The 12,859-nt window shown below is 40.6% G+C and overlaps 1 protein-coding gene across 2 annotated transcripts in view; it reads right to left on the reverse strand.

Moving 5' to 3' along the window:
* Window positions 1–4,746: 4,746 nt before the first annotated feature.
* Window positions 4,747–12,859, reverse strand: part of ST8SIA6 (ST8 alpha-N-acetyl-neuraminide alpha-2,8-sialyltransferase 6) — a 44,194-nt gene continuing 36,081 nt past the window's right edge. For both annotated transcript variants that reach the window (XM_005418601.3, XM_031066756.1), the window contains one exon: window positions 4,747–12,339. The gene's annotated coding sequence lies outside the window, so the exon portion shown is untranslated. The remainder of the gene's footprint in view (window positions 12,340–12,859) is intronic.

A 12,859-nucleotide genomic window follows, 5' to 3' on the forward strand; every position in this document is an offset into this window, starting at 1 on the left:
TGAAGCTAAAGTAGTTTGACACTTTTTCTGACAAATGACAGATGAAGCCATGTGGAACACATTAAGGAAGAGGATGTGGGGGGTGTCCCTGTTAGCACAAAATCATAGTTTTGCTACTGCTTACCTCTTCTCTGAGTGTGAGTATTCAGATTCAATGAATACTGCCCGGTCAAGCTTCATGACATTCTCTTTGTAGCGTTGTGTCACAGAGAGCTGGCCTCCAGGTTACTGTTGCTTACCTCCGGGTTCTGGCACCATCAGGAAGATCTCCATGGCTCCCAGAGTCCCTCAGACTCACAGTTACTTTCTGCCTTGCTAATGAATTTATCCAAGGGAAGCAGTGAAAATCCCTAAGAGAAAGCAGTTTGACTTGCACTGCTAGATTGACAAACTAAGCTGAAGCCAAAGTATAATCGGATTAAACCACTTTTAATGTGTCTATTCAGGGCTGCACAGCAGTTGGAGTACACAAATCCAACACTGATTTCAACAGTGAGCATTTGATGAAGAGCTTTTACATTCTGATTAACTTTTTGTGACTATGAAAATTGTTTTAGAGGTCAAAGAAATTAAGTTCACTAGGTTTGTTATTCACGAAGGTTAATCTATACCTATTCTCTTTCAGAGAATCCTTATCAACCTGATCTCATTATATGCTGTCTCTAAGGCATGTTATATATTCTACTTAGTTACTATTTCCCTGCTCACAAGGAGTAATGCCTAAAGGTAATGATCAGGCCTCAGTCAGGTCATGGCTGTGTATGAATAAGGAAGGTGGTGGTAGCTCAGTCTGGGGTTGCACCTGCATTTCACCCAGTCCCTCACAGTGGAACACTGAACTATGGACCAGCTACACTCCCTCTATAAACCAGAGAATCCAGGATTTACCACAAGCTAATTTAGACACCTAATACAAGCCATTGTATGATACTCCACTTCTCTCCATGACTATAAATGGAATCTGCAGTGGTGACTCTGAACTCTAGTGACGACACCTGCAGTCAGTTCCATGGAAACCACCTTTGGTGTGAAAATGCATCTACTTCAGTTCTCTGCTAGACTGTACAGCATTGAACTCTTCATCTTAGCCATACTCCCCTTCCTTCTTTTTCTTTTCCCCTAGTCTGAGGTCACTTTGCAGCGATCTTTCATCTCAGCTGATCTCTTGCTGTTTGACTTTTGAAATTAATATCCTCAGCAAATCATTCGGCTCCTGCAGAGCACATACAACACAATCAGCATAATTACTTCATGTCATACCTCAGTTGTCACTTCACTTTAATGCACTGCAAGTGAGATGAACTTGAAAAATGCTCTAAGTTAATGTTCTCATAGTTTCTGTTTTAGACTCTTTGAAAGATGTTAAATGTATTCAGAAAAAGAGATTTCATCCTAAAAATTATTATCTGTATTACAGCAGAACTGTAATACAGGGCCAACAGAGTTCAGAGCTCTATGACTCAGGCACTGTTGAAAAAACATTCAAGGTAATAGGAAAAGTGTAGGACATGATGGGACTGATCTAGTAAATGTAGGTGTTTATGATATAGATATTTATATATAAATTTCTGACTATGAAGGAGCCTCCTGTACTTAAGGACCATGGAGCTTGGCATAAGTCTCCCTGCCTTGAACTGGAGACTGTGGATGGCGAGATGAGTCTCAGGCTAATTCCTCCTGTCACCTCACTCAGCTTTGAGCAAGGTCAGGTGCCTCCCACTCTCACCCATTCAGCGCTTCAACATATTTGGCTTTTAAAAACACAGTTATTTTACAGCAGCATTTGATGGAGAACTGTGAATTCAATGTCAGAGTACTACAATCTCCCATTTAAGTCACTCCTTCTGCCACTTAATAATCACAACCCCTCATTCTTCCTTCCTAACCTTTCTCCATGATGTATCACACACAAGCCTATCAAGAGTATCTTAAACCTTCTCTCTTACTCTTCTACTCCAATGTCTCAGAGAACATAATTGTCTATTTTTTTTAAGAGAACAAACTAATTTAAAATCCAGCTAGAGATGAGTCCTTTTGCTTCCCTTTTATGTCATAATCCAACTTCATGACATTTACTGAGGCAGCATGCTACCACCCACCTCAACTCCTTCCTCTACTACAGGTGACTCAGAGCATCATTCCCACCTCCCAGGCAGGAACCTGAGGGTGAGGTTGGTAGCAGCCCAGAGGCAGGAGCTGTGGCTGTGCTCTGTGCACATACAGTGGGAGACTGCAGCCCACTCCTGCTGTCCTGCCTGGGCTCACAAAAGTGTTCACATATTGTTCAAGAGAAACTATCAGTATTAAAGGGGCAGTTCAAACTGAGGGACCTTTACTGAGTGATTTTACTTTATTAAAACTCTACACATAATAAAAGAGCAATTTTTGTTCTTACAAAGATTAAAAGCTAAACAAAAAGAATCAATGTCCCTGCAGGGTTGGATTTACACAAACACCACTGTGCTTAAAATTCAGTCAGAATATTTCTGCCTTAACAGTCTCTCAAATTACCTAATAAAAGTAATTTCAAATATGAAAGTTATTCCATTTCTAATGCTTATATAATTTTCCCAGCACACCCAGCATTTCTTTCTCTGATGAGAGCAGCAGTATGTGAGCTCCTGGACTAATTCAGCTTTGCTTCCCTGTGCTGTACAAAACAGACAGCAGCTTAAATTCAGTCCTCACTGGGGTCTCTTTTTTTTCATTTACATGATAAAATATCTGCAGTACTATACTTAAGAACTAATGCTTTCATTATGGTATCTCCATTAACCAGATGGTTCCATCTATCAGTCTGCAGTGGCCACGAGACCTTAGCATTCCTATTTAGTATTAATTTGCTCTGGTGCAGAAGTGAGGATGATGCAGACACTTGATCCAGCATGGAAGAGGCAAACTAAAACTCAGCCATGAATCTCAAAACTCAGGCACATTTAGTTACCAGAACATGGGCATACTGGGATCCTTGAGAAGGAGGCATTCTCTCCTCACCTTTTAAAATGCTGATGTCTTCCTCAGCCCATTTATGTATTGTTCCAGCTGCTGGCTGGGCTGTGGCTGTGGCAGTGATGGCCCACTGCCATGGCTTTTAGCTTGTGGACTTTGGCCATGCTCTTCCTCTGGATTAAGCCAGTGCCCTCATGTTGCATAATCTTCCCATGACATTTCTGCTTAACATAGGCAAGAGGAAAACCTTGCTTGGTCTTGGACCATATAATTGCTCCTGGAAACATTCCTTCTAAAGCCCTTCTAACACCAGTGACCAAGTGTTTCCCACAGCAGGAGTGCCATCTTGGAGGTGGGTGCTCTGGCCCTAGGAGCACGGTTTGAGCTTGGTGTGATCCAGAGGTACAATGACTGCAGGACAGGCACAGCCTCAGTGCACAACCACTTCCCTCCTGTTCTCCTCTTGTCCAGCTGATTTTTCCCACACTGCTCCCCTTCTAAACAGCAAATAACAACAAGGCAATGCTTTGTCTGGGGCCGCACTCAGCTATTCTGTACTTGGGCCAAGCAGTCCAAATCACCTGGCAGTGCTGCTCATTCAACATTTGGCTGTTCATAAATATTTGAGATGGCTAAGCTCTATCTAAGACACCTTCCTCAGCAGAAATCACACTTCTGATTTAGAACCTGCTCTGATTATGGGGACACATTTGCATCTGCATCACTCATATATGCTATATGCTATTCCAGCAGCCAGTACAGCAAACAAAGGAAACCCTTTGGTTCTGATCATCAGTGAAAGATTCATGCACTATGGGAAGGAGGTAGGCCATGAAGATCCAGATCTTAATCTTCAGGCAGAAGCCACTTGATGGTCCATGAGGCCAAATAAAAGCTTTCAGTTCTAAACCTCTGTTCTGTCTGCAATAAAATTTGGCAATTGCAGTTCAGTCTCTAGAGGGCCCTAAAGGATAATAGTCCTCCTCACAAAACAGCTGCATGTACATATTTGACCTGATTTAAGAAGGCAGTCAGCTTCTATTTGGAGAAGTCACAGTAAGTGGCACAGAAGTTCTATGACTGCTTCCTGCCCAAAAGTAAAAAGTAAATGCTTGGAGGGAGAATTCTTTCTCCGAACTCTATTTGTTTGAAATTCATTCACTACATTCAATCTTTGTATATAACCAAAACCTATATTAAGAAAAAATCCCAATATAAGTGCCTAAAATATGCATAGTAATCTACTAGATACACATCTATCAGACATGTACTCATGGTCAGTATTTTGTATAGAAAAACTTTTGCATCTGTTGTTTAAACATTTTCCATTAAACATTGTTTTTGAAATGTTTAGTTATTTTTAGACATAGTTTTCAAATTTAAGAGAGATTTTCAGAAGAAGATGGTAACAATTGTGTTTTCTTGTTTTGTTCCTTTCCATGTTTGATATTTCTTCAATAATTAATCTTTGAAAGTATTTCAAGTCATTAGAAGTAACAAAAGAAGATGGTTAATTATGTTGCCATTTGAGAACAGAAAAGACTGAAATCACTTGAAGGTACCATTTAAGCAACAGATATTTACACGTGCACCAGTGCCCCAATCCCCTATACTTGCCTTTAAGCACAGCTTGCTTTTTTCCTTGCACAATTTTAAGGAACTGTCCACATTTCTACTGTCAGTTGCTAATACTGTTTTAGAGGATTCAGACTAATGCATTTTATATGCTGCTGCCTCAGGAGACATATTTTTTGTTGTTTAGTCTCAGGAATTCACAAAAGAAAAAACCCACCACCATTATGCCTAATAAGTCTTTATTTACAAACAGAAATTGCAAAAATATTCTATTACAGAACAGGTAACAAGTACAGAATTCTAAGTATGCCTTATAACAATGAAACCATTGCCTCCTTGACAAAAAAATCATCAGGCACTTAAAACAGGAAAACAAAGTACAAATTAAACCAGCTGTAACAGATGACTCAACAATAAACTTCATCTTGGTTTTCTGTAATAAAAGCACACACACGGCTGAGGGGCTCCTGCCTCCTCCTAAACCCTGCACAGAGACATTTCTATGTTATGCTGCACACATTCTACTCAGACAATATCAAGTTCACATCTGAAAACATAAGTAAGTTCAGCACTGAGAGAATTTGAGGAACCTTTTTGGAACAGCAGTAGCAGAGCCTACACTAGCAGCTTCAGAGAGCTTGGTGCATGTGGAGGAGCACAATTATACCAGCCCCACGGGGGAGTAAGCTCTGCTTTGACAATTGCATTGCAAAAAATGGAGCTGAAATGAATGCAAACAATGCACATTTTAAGAGACAATGAAACCTCTGGGCAAAAGCTATCATGGTAACTTAATGAAATTACATTTTGGCACATGGACCAGTCTCTGAAAAGCCACACATTTGCCATCGCTGAGGAGCAGCCCTGTGCAGGACCTCTCCATTCACCTGTTTTGTGCCTTGCAGATCTTGAACTAAATCAGAAGCAGAGGTTGCCTCTTAGGCCTATCTTAGAAAGGTAAATCTAAGATGCAAGTGTCCAAATGACTAACAAAAATACTCCTCCAGAAATCAGTCAAATACCCTTAAAATTATTTTGGCTTGTGTGACTGTTTTTTTAGGTGGCATTATGTAACTTCCCACACACTTTACTCTGGTGGCATTAAACAAGAAGAATATTTAAAATTATTTTAATTAGGTACTCAGAAGAATATCAAGAATATTAACATAAAGAATACATATGAAGCTACTATATGAACAGTACATATAAAAATGCAGAAATGTCAGCTGTTATACTTCAATGTCATAAGATTTCAAGAATGGGTTTGTATTGTAAACACTGACAATAAACAGACCAAGGAGGAAGTGTTTTTAGGGAAACATCTCACAGCTGAGCCAAGAGGTGAGAAGCCTAGCATGCTGCTGGCCTACAGACTTGCTGTGAAGAATCTCCTCTTGTCAGGGACTAAAGTGAACAGTGAGGAATTTAAACGCAGCAATACTGACAATAGGCTATCCTGTCACAACCATTTGCATGATTCATTCTGATGGGCTCTTGCCTTGAAACCATGATGGGATCATTAAATGCTTCCATCATACACTGTGAGTTTTCTCCCTCACTGGAGAAAAGAGGGATGAAACAAAGACACAGAAGTACCAGGTGCAGCAACAAACACTGATGTATTTCTGAAGGTACACCAGGATTTAGCAAAAGACAGACTTGAATGTTCTTTTGATGGCAACGTGAGGATGCTGGCTCCAGTCACAGCCAGACTGTTTTCATCCTTAAACCAGTATCTGCCAACACCTGGCACCCAAGGGCTGTTATTGGCTGTGCTCAGAGTGATGTGAGCTCAATCACCACACAACACAGTACTACACTCACTCCTTGCTCGAGGGCAAACTCAAACTGAAGTTCTCCCATCGTGTTAAGCTCTTGCTGCACTGCTGGCATCTCGACACGAGAGCACACTGTCACTTACTCCTGTAGCTGCAACCCAGTAACCCCGGGTCACTCCCCTGGTGAGCCATGTTCCCAGAATAGGAAGGTATTCTGAAACGTGCCCTTATGAAAGGAGACCACCAGATAACAGCAACAGTCCCTTTGTTCAGTGGCATGCTGCAGAGTGTTTCTGCTCTTCTTGATCATAATGATAATTTTGAGCCAACTAAATACTTTATGAAAATCTGGAACAAAGGTTAATAAATATAAATCTGCCCACTTGCTGTATGCTGCGGGTGAAAAGCCTTAAGGATTTCCCCAGAGTGCCCTGAGAGATTAGCTGCATTTGAAATTTTTCTGTCCAGAAACTCAAAGAAGGATGGTCCTGCCTAAAATGATAGAATTCAAAACAAAGGGATTTGGGCCTTCTAAAGTAACTACATGCCCCCTTGTCACTGTTGCTGGCTAGCAGACCTAGAGATTAAAGAGGTTTGCTGCTGAAGTACCACAAGATGAAGAATTACTTGACTTTGAATATTTTCAATTAAGATATGTTTAACTAAAAGGCTAATGTGCAAAGAAATCTACTGCTTCAGGGCATGCAGCAAGTGGCTATCAGCTGTTTGAGTTAGAGCTGTTGCAGAATAAAGCACTCCACAGAATATTCCTTGAGTTTGATCTCACAGACTCCTGTATACAGGTGAATGTGTGCTTTGTGGACCTGAGTGTCCCTGGAGGAGCTACTGCCTGGATATTCAGGTCCTCCCTCCACAAATTTGTCACAGGAGAGCAAGTGACAGGACAGAAAAAGATCTGTAGGTCAAATGGATCTAAACCTAGATTGCTGTGTTAGGCTGCAGCTCCACCACGGAGTCTGTGCAGGCTCAAGGCGTACATGCTCAATTAACCCAGATTAATTAACTGATCCAGGTATTTGCACTAAATAAAATCAACTAATACCTAACAGCAGGAATATTTTCCTGGTAATTTAGAGAGCCACAGGTCAGAAGTCACCTAGATAATTTAGTTTCTTTTCCTGAGTCACTCAAGACACACAATTTCATCTTTTGTCAAGCATGGTGGTACGTCAGTCATCTCCCTACTGTACAAAGGAAAGAGAATCAAAGTGAGAGTGGCTGGTCTCAACCCCCTCAGGCCTCATTCATTTCTGTTCTCTGCAGATGCTGTTTTAGATGCTGGGATTAGAAGAGGCTGAACACAAAGGAATGCTGAATAACAAGCAAGTTTATGCAAGTTTATGATCAGTGAACTGAGAATTTTTTCTGCTTGTCATTTCTGAATCTGCTGGGGTCACCAGCTTGTTAAAATGACTGTAATGGGAAAGAGAGAAGGGTGAGCAATAATCAGCAGTGTAGGCACCTGGAGTCTTTAGTGTAGATGCCTTAAGCACCTTCTGGCACCACAGGGAGAGATGGGCTCTGGCCCACCAGAACAGCTGCTGTGCTGCCAATCCCCCTTGCAGGGCCCATCTCTCCCTTCTGACCAGGCAGACCCTCAGAGATGTCACCTTCTGAACTTGGTCAAGCTTTCAGGGGACCACTGGGTCTGTCCAACAGCTGTCAGATAACAAAAGGCACCTGCTGTGTCCTTACAGTCCCACCTGCATGGTCTTATCCCCTCCTTTGCTTTGACTGTAAAATTCCCCTGTCTCTTGGCATGAACCAATTTTCTCATTCTGTTGCCCTGGTAGGGTTTCACCATCTCAGAGTGCCAAAAGAGCTCGATGTGGGACAGGCCGAGGCCGGACACGGCATGCAGGGAGGGGGGCAGCACAAGAACAGGGACTGGACCTTGCAGCCATTCCAGCTGAAGTCACCATGGAGCTACAGACCAACTTTAGCACCTCCAGTCAGGCAATGTGAATATCACACCAAGCTGCCTTCCTTGAGATGCAAACCCAGTCATTTACAGCACATTTTACTATGCTGCAAGCATAGCAGTGTTTGACTCACAGTCACACAAACTCCTTAAGACACTAAACAGGGCTGCATAGCACTCCACAGGGCAAAGAGACAAATAACCAACTCAAGGCAGCACTGGATCCTGAAGGAGGATGCAACATTAGAGATTCAGAAGAGAAAAAGGAATAAAAGCAGCCAGGCAGGCTTTAATCTAATGATGCTGCGATGCAGTCGTGCAAGGACACTGTCAGCTTCTGCGAAGGTACAGTGGAAATATTAGCACACTGTCAGTGTTTCTATCTTTAGAAAACTATTTAATCTCAACGTTCATTTCACAGCATGTGACAGCACTGGAGGTCCACAAAACCTAAAAATTCATATTCCTCATGTGAAATAGAGAGAGTTGAAAAGTTCTTACTAACCTTTGGTCAAAAATCCTTAATCCAAACTGATGTTGGCTCAGTCTTGCAAAAGTGGCATAAACCTTCCCAGCCAGGTACAAAATCCATTTATTATTATTAACCTGGCACAGGTGTAAAATAATTGAGTACTAATGTATTCAGCTACCCAAGACAACATTATTTCCCACAGTGAGTGTACTTCAGCAAGTCTTGATCAATCTGATGGTGTCCTGTGATGCAGAAATGGCACTATTAACTTGCCCAGCCTGCGTCCGAATTAACACAACCCAGCCACGCAGCACAGAGCACCAGTAGCTGTGATAAAGCTGAGTACAATGTCTGTCCTCCTGCAGAGTGAAGTGGATGCAACTAACATTTCATACTAACTTCATGTCTTCAGCAAGGCCTGAGGATCTTAATCTATTAAAGTTTAATAGAGTATATTTTTATTCTATGGAGAGTTAAGAGCATTTGTAGGAGAGGGTAGGAAAGGTCAACAATTCCTTCAAGCATTTCTTATCAGCCCTCTGGTCCACATAAATCACTGAGAGCCTTGAGAGTGTGGAAGATCAGGTCTTCAAGTCATTGGCAAGTTTAAACTTCGTGGAAACAGTGCTAAAAAGGCAGTGGCTATCCATACTATAGAAATTTCCATTTGCTCTCAATTGTGAGTGCTACATCACATACCTTCAGTTAAAATCTGTTTTCGTCAAGGAAGCCAGAACAGATTTCCTCTTTTTGGCTAAATCTCTCTTAAAATGTATTCTGATCATCTTTCCAGTAACACTAATACACATTTTTCAAATAATGTAGCTGCACAGAAATAGTTCTGACACACAGTAACTTCAGCTTTGTGGTGTGTCATGGTACACTGTTTACATTTATTCTGAGGCAGTGCCACATGGAACTAACTAACAAATGCTTTTGAAAAAATTGCTGTAAATAAATTTAATTTTCTCCTCTCCCCATCCTCTACTTCACTCAACCAGGTTTTGCCCCTTTACTCAGGCTGAGCAGTTAATTGAATTTAGTCTGAGCAAAGAATGATCTTGCATTATCTCTGTGTGCACACAGAGCACTTGCAATTGTTCTGGATACTATGTAAGAACCTGCAAAAGATGTATTAATTTTCCCCAAGACAAACCATGTAGCTGCTACACAGCCAAGATCACCTCACTAGACTGGAGTAAGTTACAGTCCTTACATGAACACAGGTGTGCCTTTGTCTGCCTGGATGAAATGCAGGAAGACTGTTCTCAACCTCAGCTGTTTGCATCACCCAAAGGACAAATACATCACTTTGCACAGCTTCTATTAAAAACACCATGTGAGTGATTTATAGCAGAGGAGATGCTCTTTTGTGAGCAAATTTGTCTTTGATCTATAACTAGGATGTTGCAATAGGTAATCATCCATAACACTCATAACATGGGTGGAGGTTCTTTCAGCAGCCAGCTCTCTGCACATGAGCAGCAGATACTATGGCCAGAAAATGGTAAAAATCTCACAGCTGGGGAAGAATAAATGTGGATTGTGATGTTGGAACTAGAACAGATCACAGAAAATCAAGCCCTTGTGCTCCCCTCTTCCAGTTACCAGCTGGTAATGCAGATGGACTCACTGGCTCAATTCTGCTGTCTTTGTTTCTGTTAAAGGCTCTACTGACACTCAGAGGTCCACATGTGTATTAGTGGCATCACGTATTGCCTCAAAGCATTATGTATTTTTTACCCCTTATTTTCAAAAATAGACTTTATTGCTCATATTTGTATCAGAATTTATGGACGCTTCTGCTTGGGTAGGAGTAATACTGGATTCTGATATCATAATTCCTGGAAATGGATCCAGATGCTGAATGTGTCTCAATCAACAGACCTGTAACCATAATGATTGATTCTAATACTTCCAGGAGTGTTTATGTAATTATAAAACTGCTGCAAGGTAAGCGTTCAAATATTACAATACAGTAATGCTCTTACAAAGTACAAATTTAAAAGGCTTTTCTGAACCTTGTTTTATAAGGTCCAATTCATTTAAGTGGGAGTTTTTTTTGCAGATATAATCCTAAAAGAGTGGAATACTGAATGCTCTTTAAATCAGTTGATTTGGGATTTAATGTTGCAGCAGCAAAAGGAATTTTACTAAACAAAATACCTGATAGTATCTGAGTGTAAAAGAAGAAGGTCACGCTATCTTTGAACCTTGAACATTCAAAGGAGTCTCCAAAGAGTCAGTGAAACTTGTATCAGAATCTGGTTATTTCAATTTTTAAATTTTGTTTGCTTGCTTGATTGGTTTTCTTTTTTCTGCAGTAGAATGTATAAGCATAAAGCAGTAACAGGGTACAACTGCCTGTCAAAGCTCCTGTAAATGTTAAAATGATTCTTTCCACTGGGCTCATATTTCACTTTCTCTTGCTGCAGGATGTTGCTCCACATGTATTCTTGGACCCTATGGCAAACTTAAAGAACTACACAGGTTATAATCTGGATATAGTCATTGAGTATATTGAATGTAGACCATTTTCTCATACATCCTGGTGTAGAGGAACTTGGGGTTGATGGTAAGAGGAACATTCTTCTAATAATGCTTAGTGCAGTTTCACTATCTGTAGTCACATATGAGTACAAGCTATATTACATGAAAAGAAATTGAATTATAGGCTTGGTACCCATCATCTTTCTAATGGAAATTCCATCTCATGTATGAGCCAAGACACAGAACTGGAATAGCAAGAATATGTGCGAAGTCATGCCCTACCAGGACCCTGGGGGTTGTAGTGTGGAACCAGGTTCACAGTCCTCATTTGAAACTGAACTGGACCTTAGACAGGAACACAAGCAAGTAGAGTGGTTTATAAATAATTATAAAGCTCTGGTCCTTCATATATGTGTTCTCAGAATTAACATCACTCATATGAGTGATCCCATTAAATCCACAGCATCCTCTATTGCTCACAAAATGAAAGCCCATTAAATCCACAGCACTACTTACTGCCCACAGAATGAAAGCCCATAAACCACTTAACTACCTTTGACCTGAGGGATTTTCTCATCTGTGCACCCTGGGACAAACTAAGAATGACATGGCTCTCAATTAATTACTCCTCTGCAGCTCCTCTCATCACTTCTCTCATGTAGAAAAATGCCAGTATTTACAGGATAAAGTTCTTAATTGAAAACATTCACTGCCAACTCATGCAGCCACCATACAGAGACTATTGCCTATATTATGTGATATCAACAAAACCAGAGATCTTATGTCAAAATATTTTAATGATCCTCTAGAAGCAAAACATGATGAATGTCACATATTGCCACCATCCTGAGATTGTGCTTTGCTACCATTAAACCAGCAGTAAGGAATTTCAGAATTTTTCAAATAATTGTTACTTTGTATTTTAAAAAATGATCACTCAAAATTTTTTAAATGTAGCAGTCACTGTGTGAAAAAATCACTCCCTTTTCTCCCCAAGGGTAAAATATTTCTCTATTGTAGCATTATTGTAGAACTGTATTATATGCAGTTTAATGCTCACAAAAATCACATCAGATCAAATCCAAGACCGAATTGCTGAGATATACACAAATTGTCTCCTTAGGACCGTCACCCTGAAATTAAAACAATAAAATATGTTATTGGTATTTCTTTTTTAGTAGAAAAAACCTGCTTGTTATACTTGAAATAAGCCAACAGTTTATTCTTTGTGTGCATTGCACCTTCTGCATTTGCTTTTCATCTGTATTTCAGGCTGTGAGTCTGTGAGAACTATTATACAGAATCCCAGGCTCTCAGAATTCCCCTGGCTAAGTTGGAATGCCCGTGCCTGCTCTAACTCAAGCATCTGCTCTTTCTAAAGGAGATGGATTCATCTGGATACCCCCCGAACCACTCACATTTATCCCAGCTGCTCCACACTCTTCAGGCTTCCTAAGCTAACCAAGGCCAGGTCTAGCCAGTATCTTCATGGGGCACATCCATTGCTAATTTGAATATGGATATGTTCTAAATTATATCATCTTACTCATATCTTGAGATCACCAGAGATAGCAATTATTCTGTTTCCTCAACAGGATAGTTCTGCTGTGGAAAACCAAACCAAAACCCTTCTAGAAATGTAAATACTTATTA

The sequence above is a fragment of the Geospiza fortis genome, unplaced genomic scaffold (assembly GCF_000277835.1).
Source record: "Geospiza fortis unplaced genomic scaffold, GeoFor_1.0 scaffold138, whole genome shotgun sequence".
NCBI classification, from domain to species: domain Eukaryota; kingdom Metazoa; phylum Chordata; class Aves; order Passeriformes; family Thraupidae; genus Geospiza; species Geospiza fortis.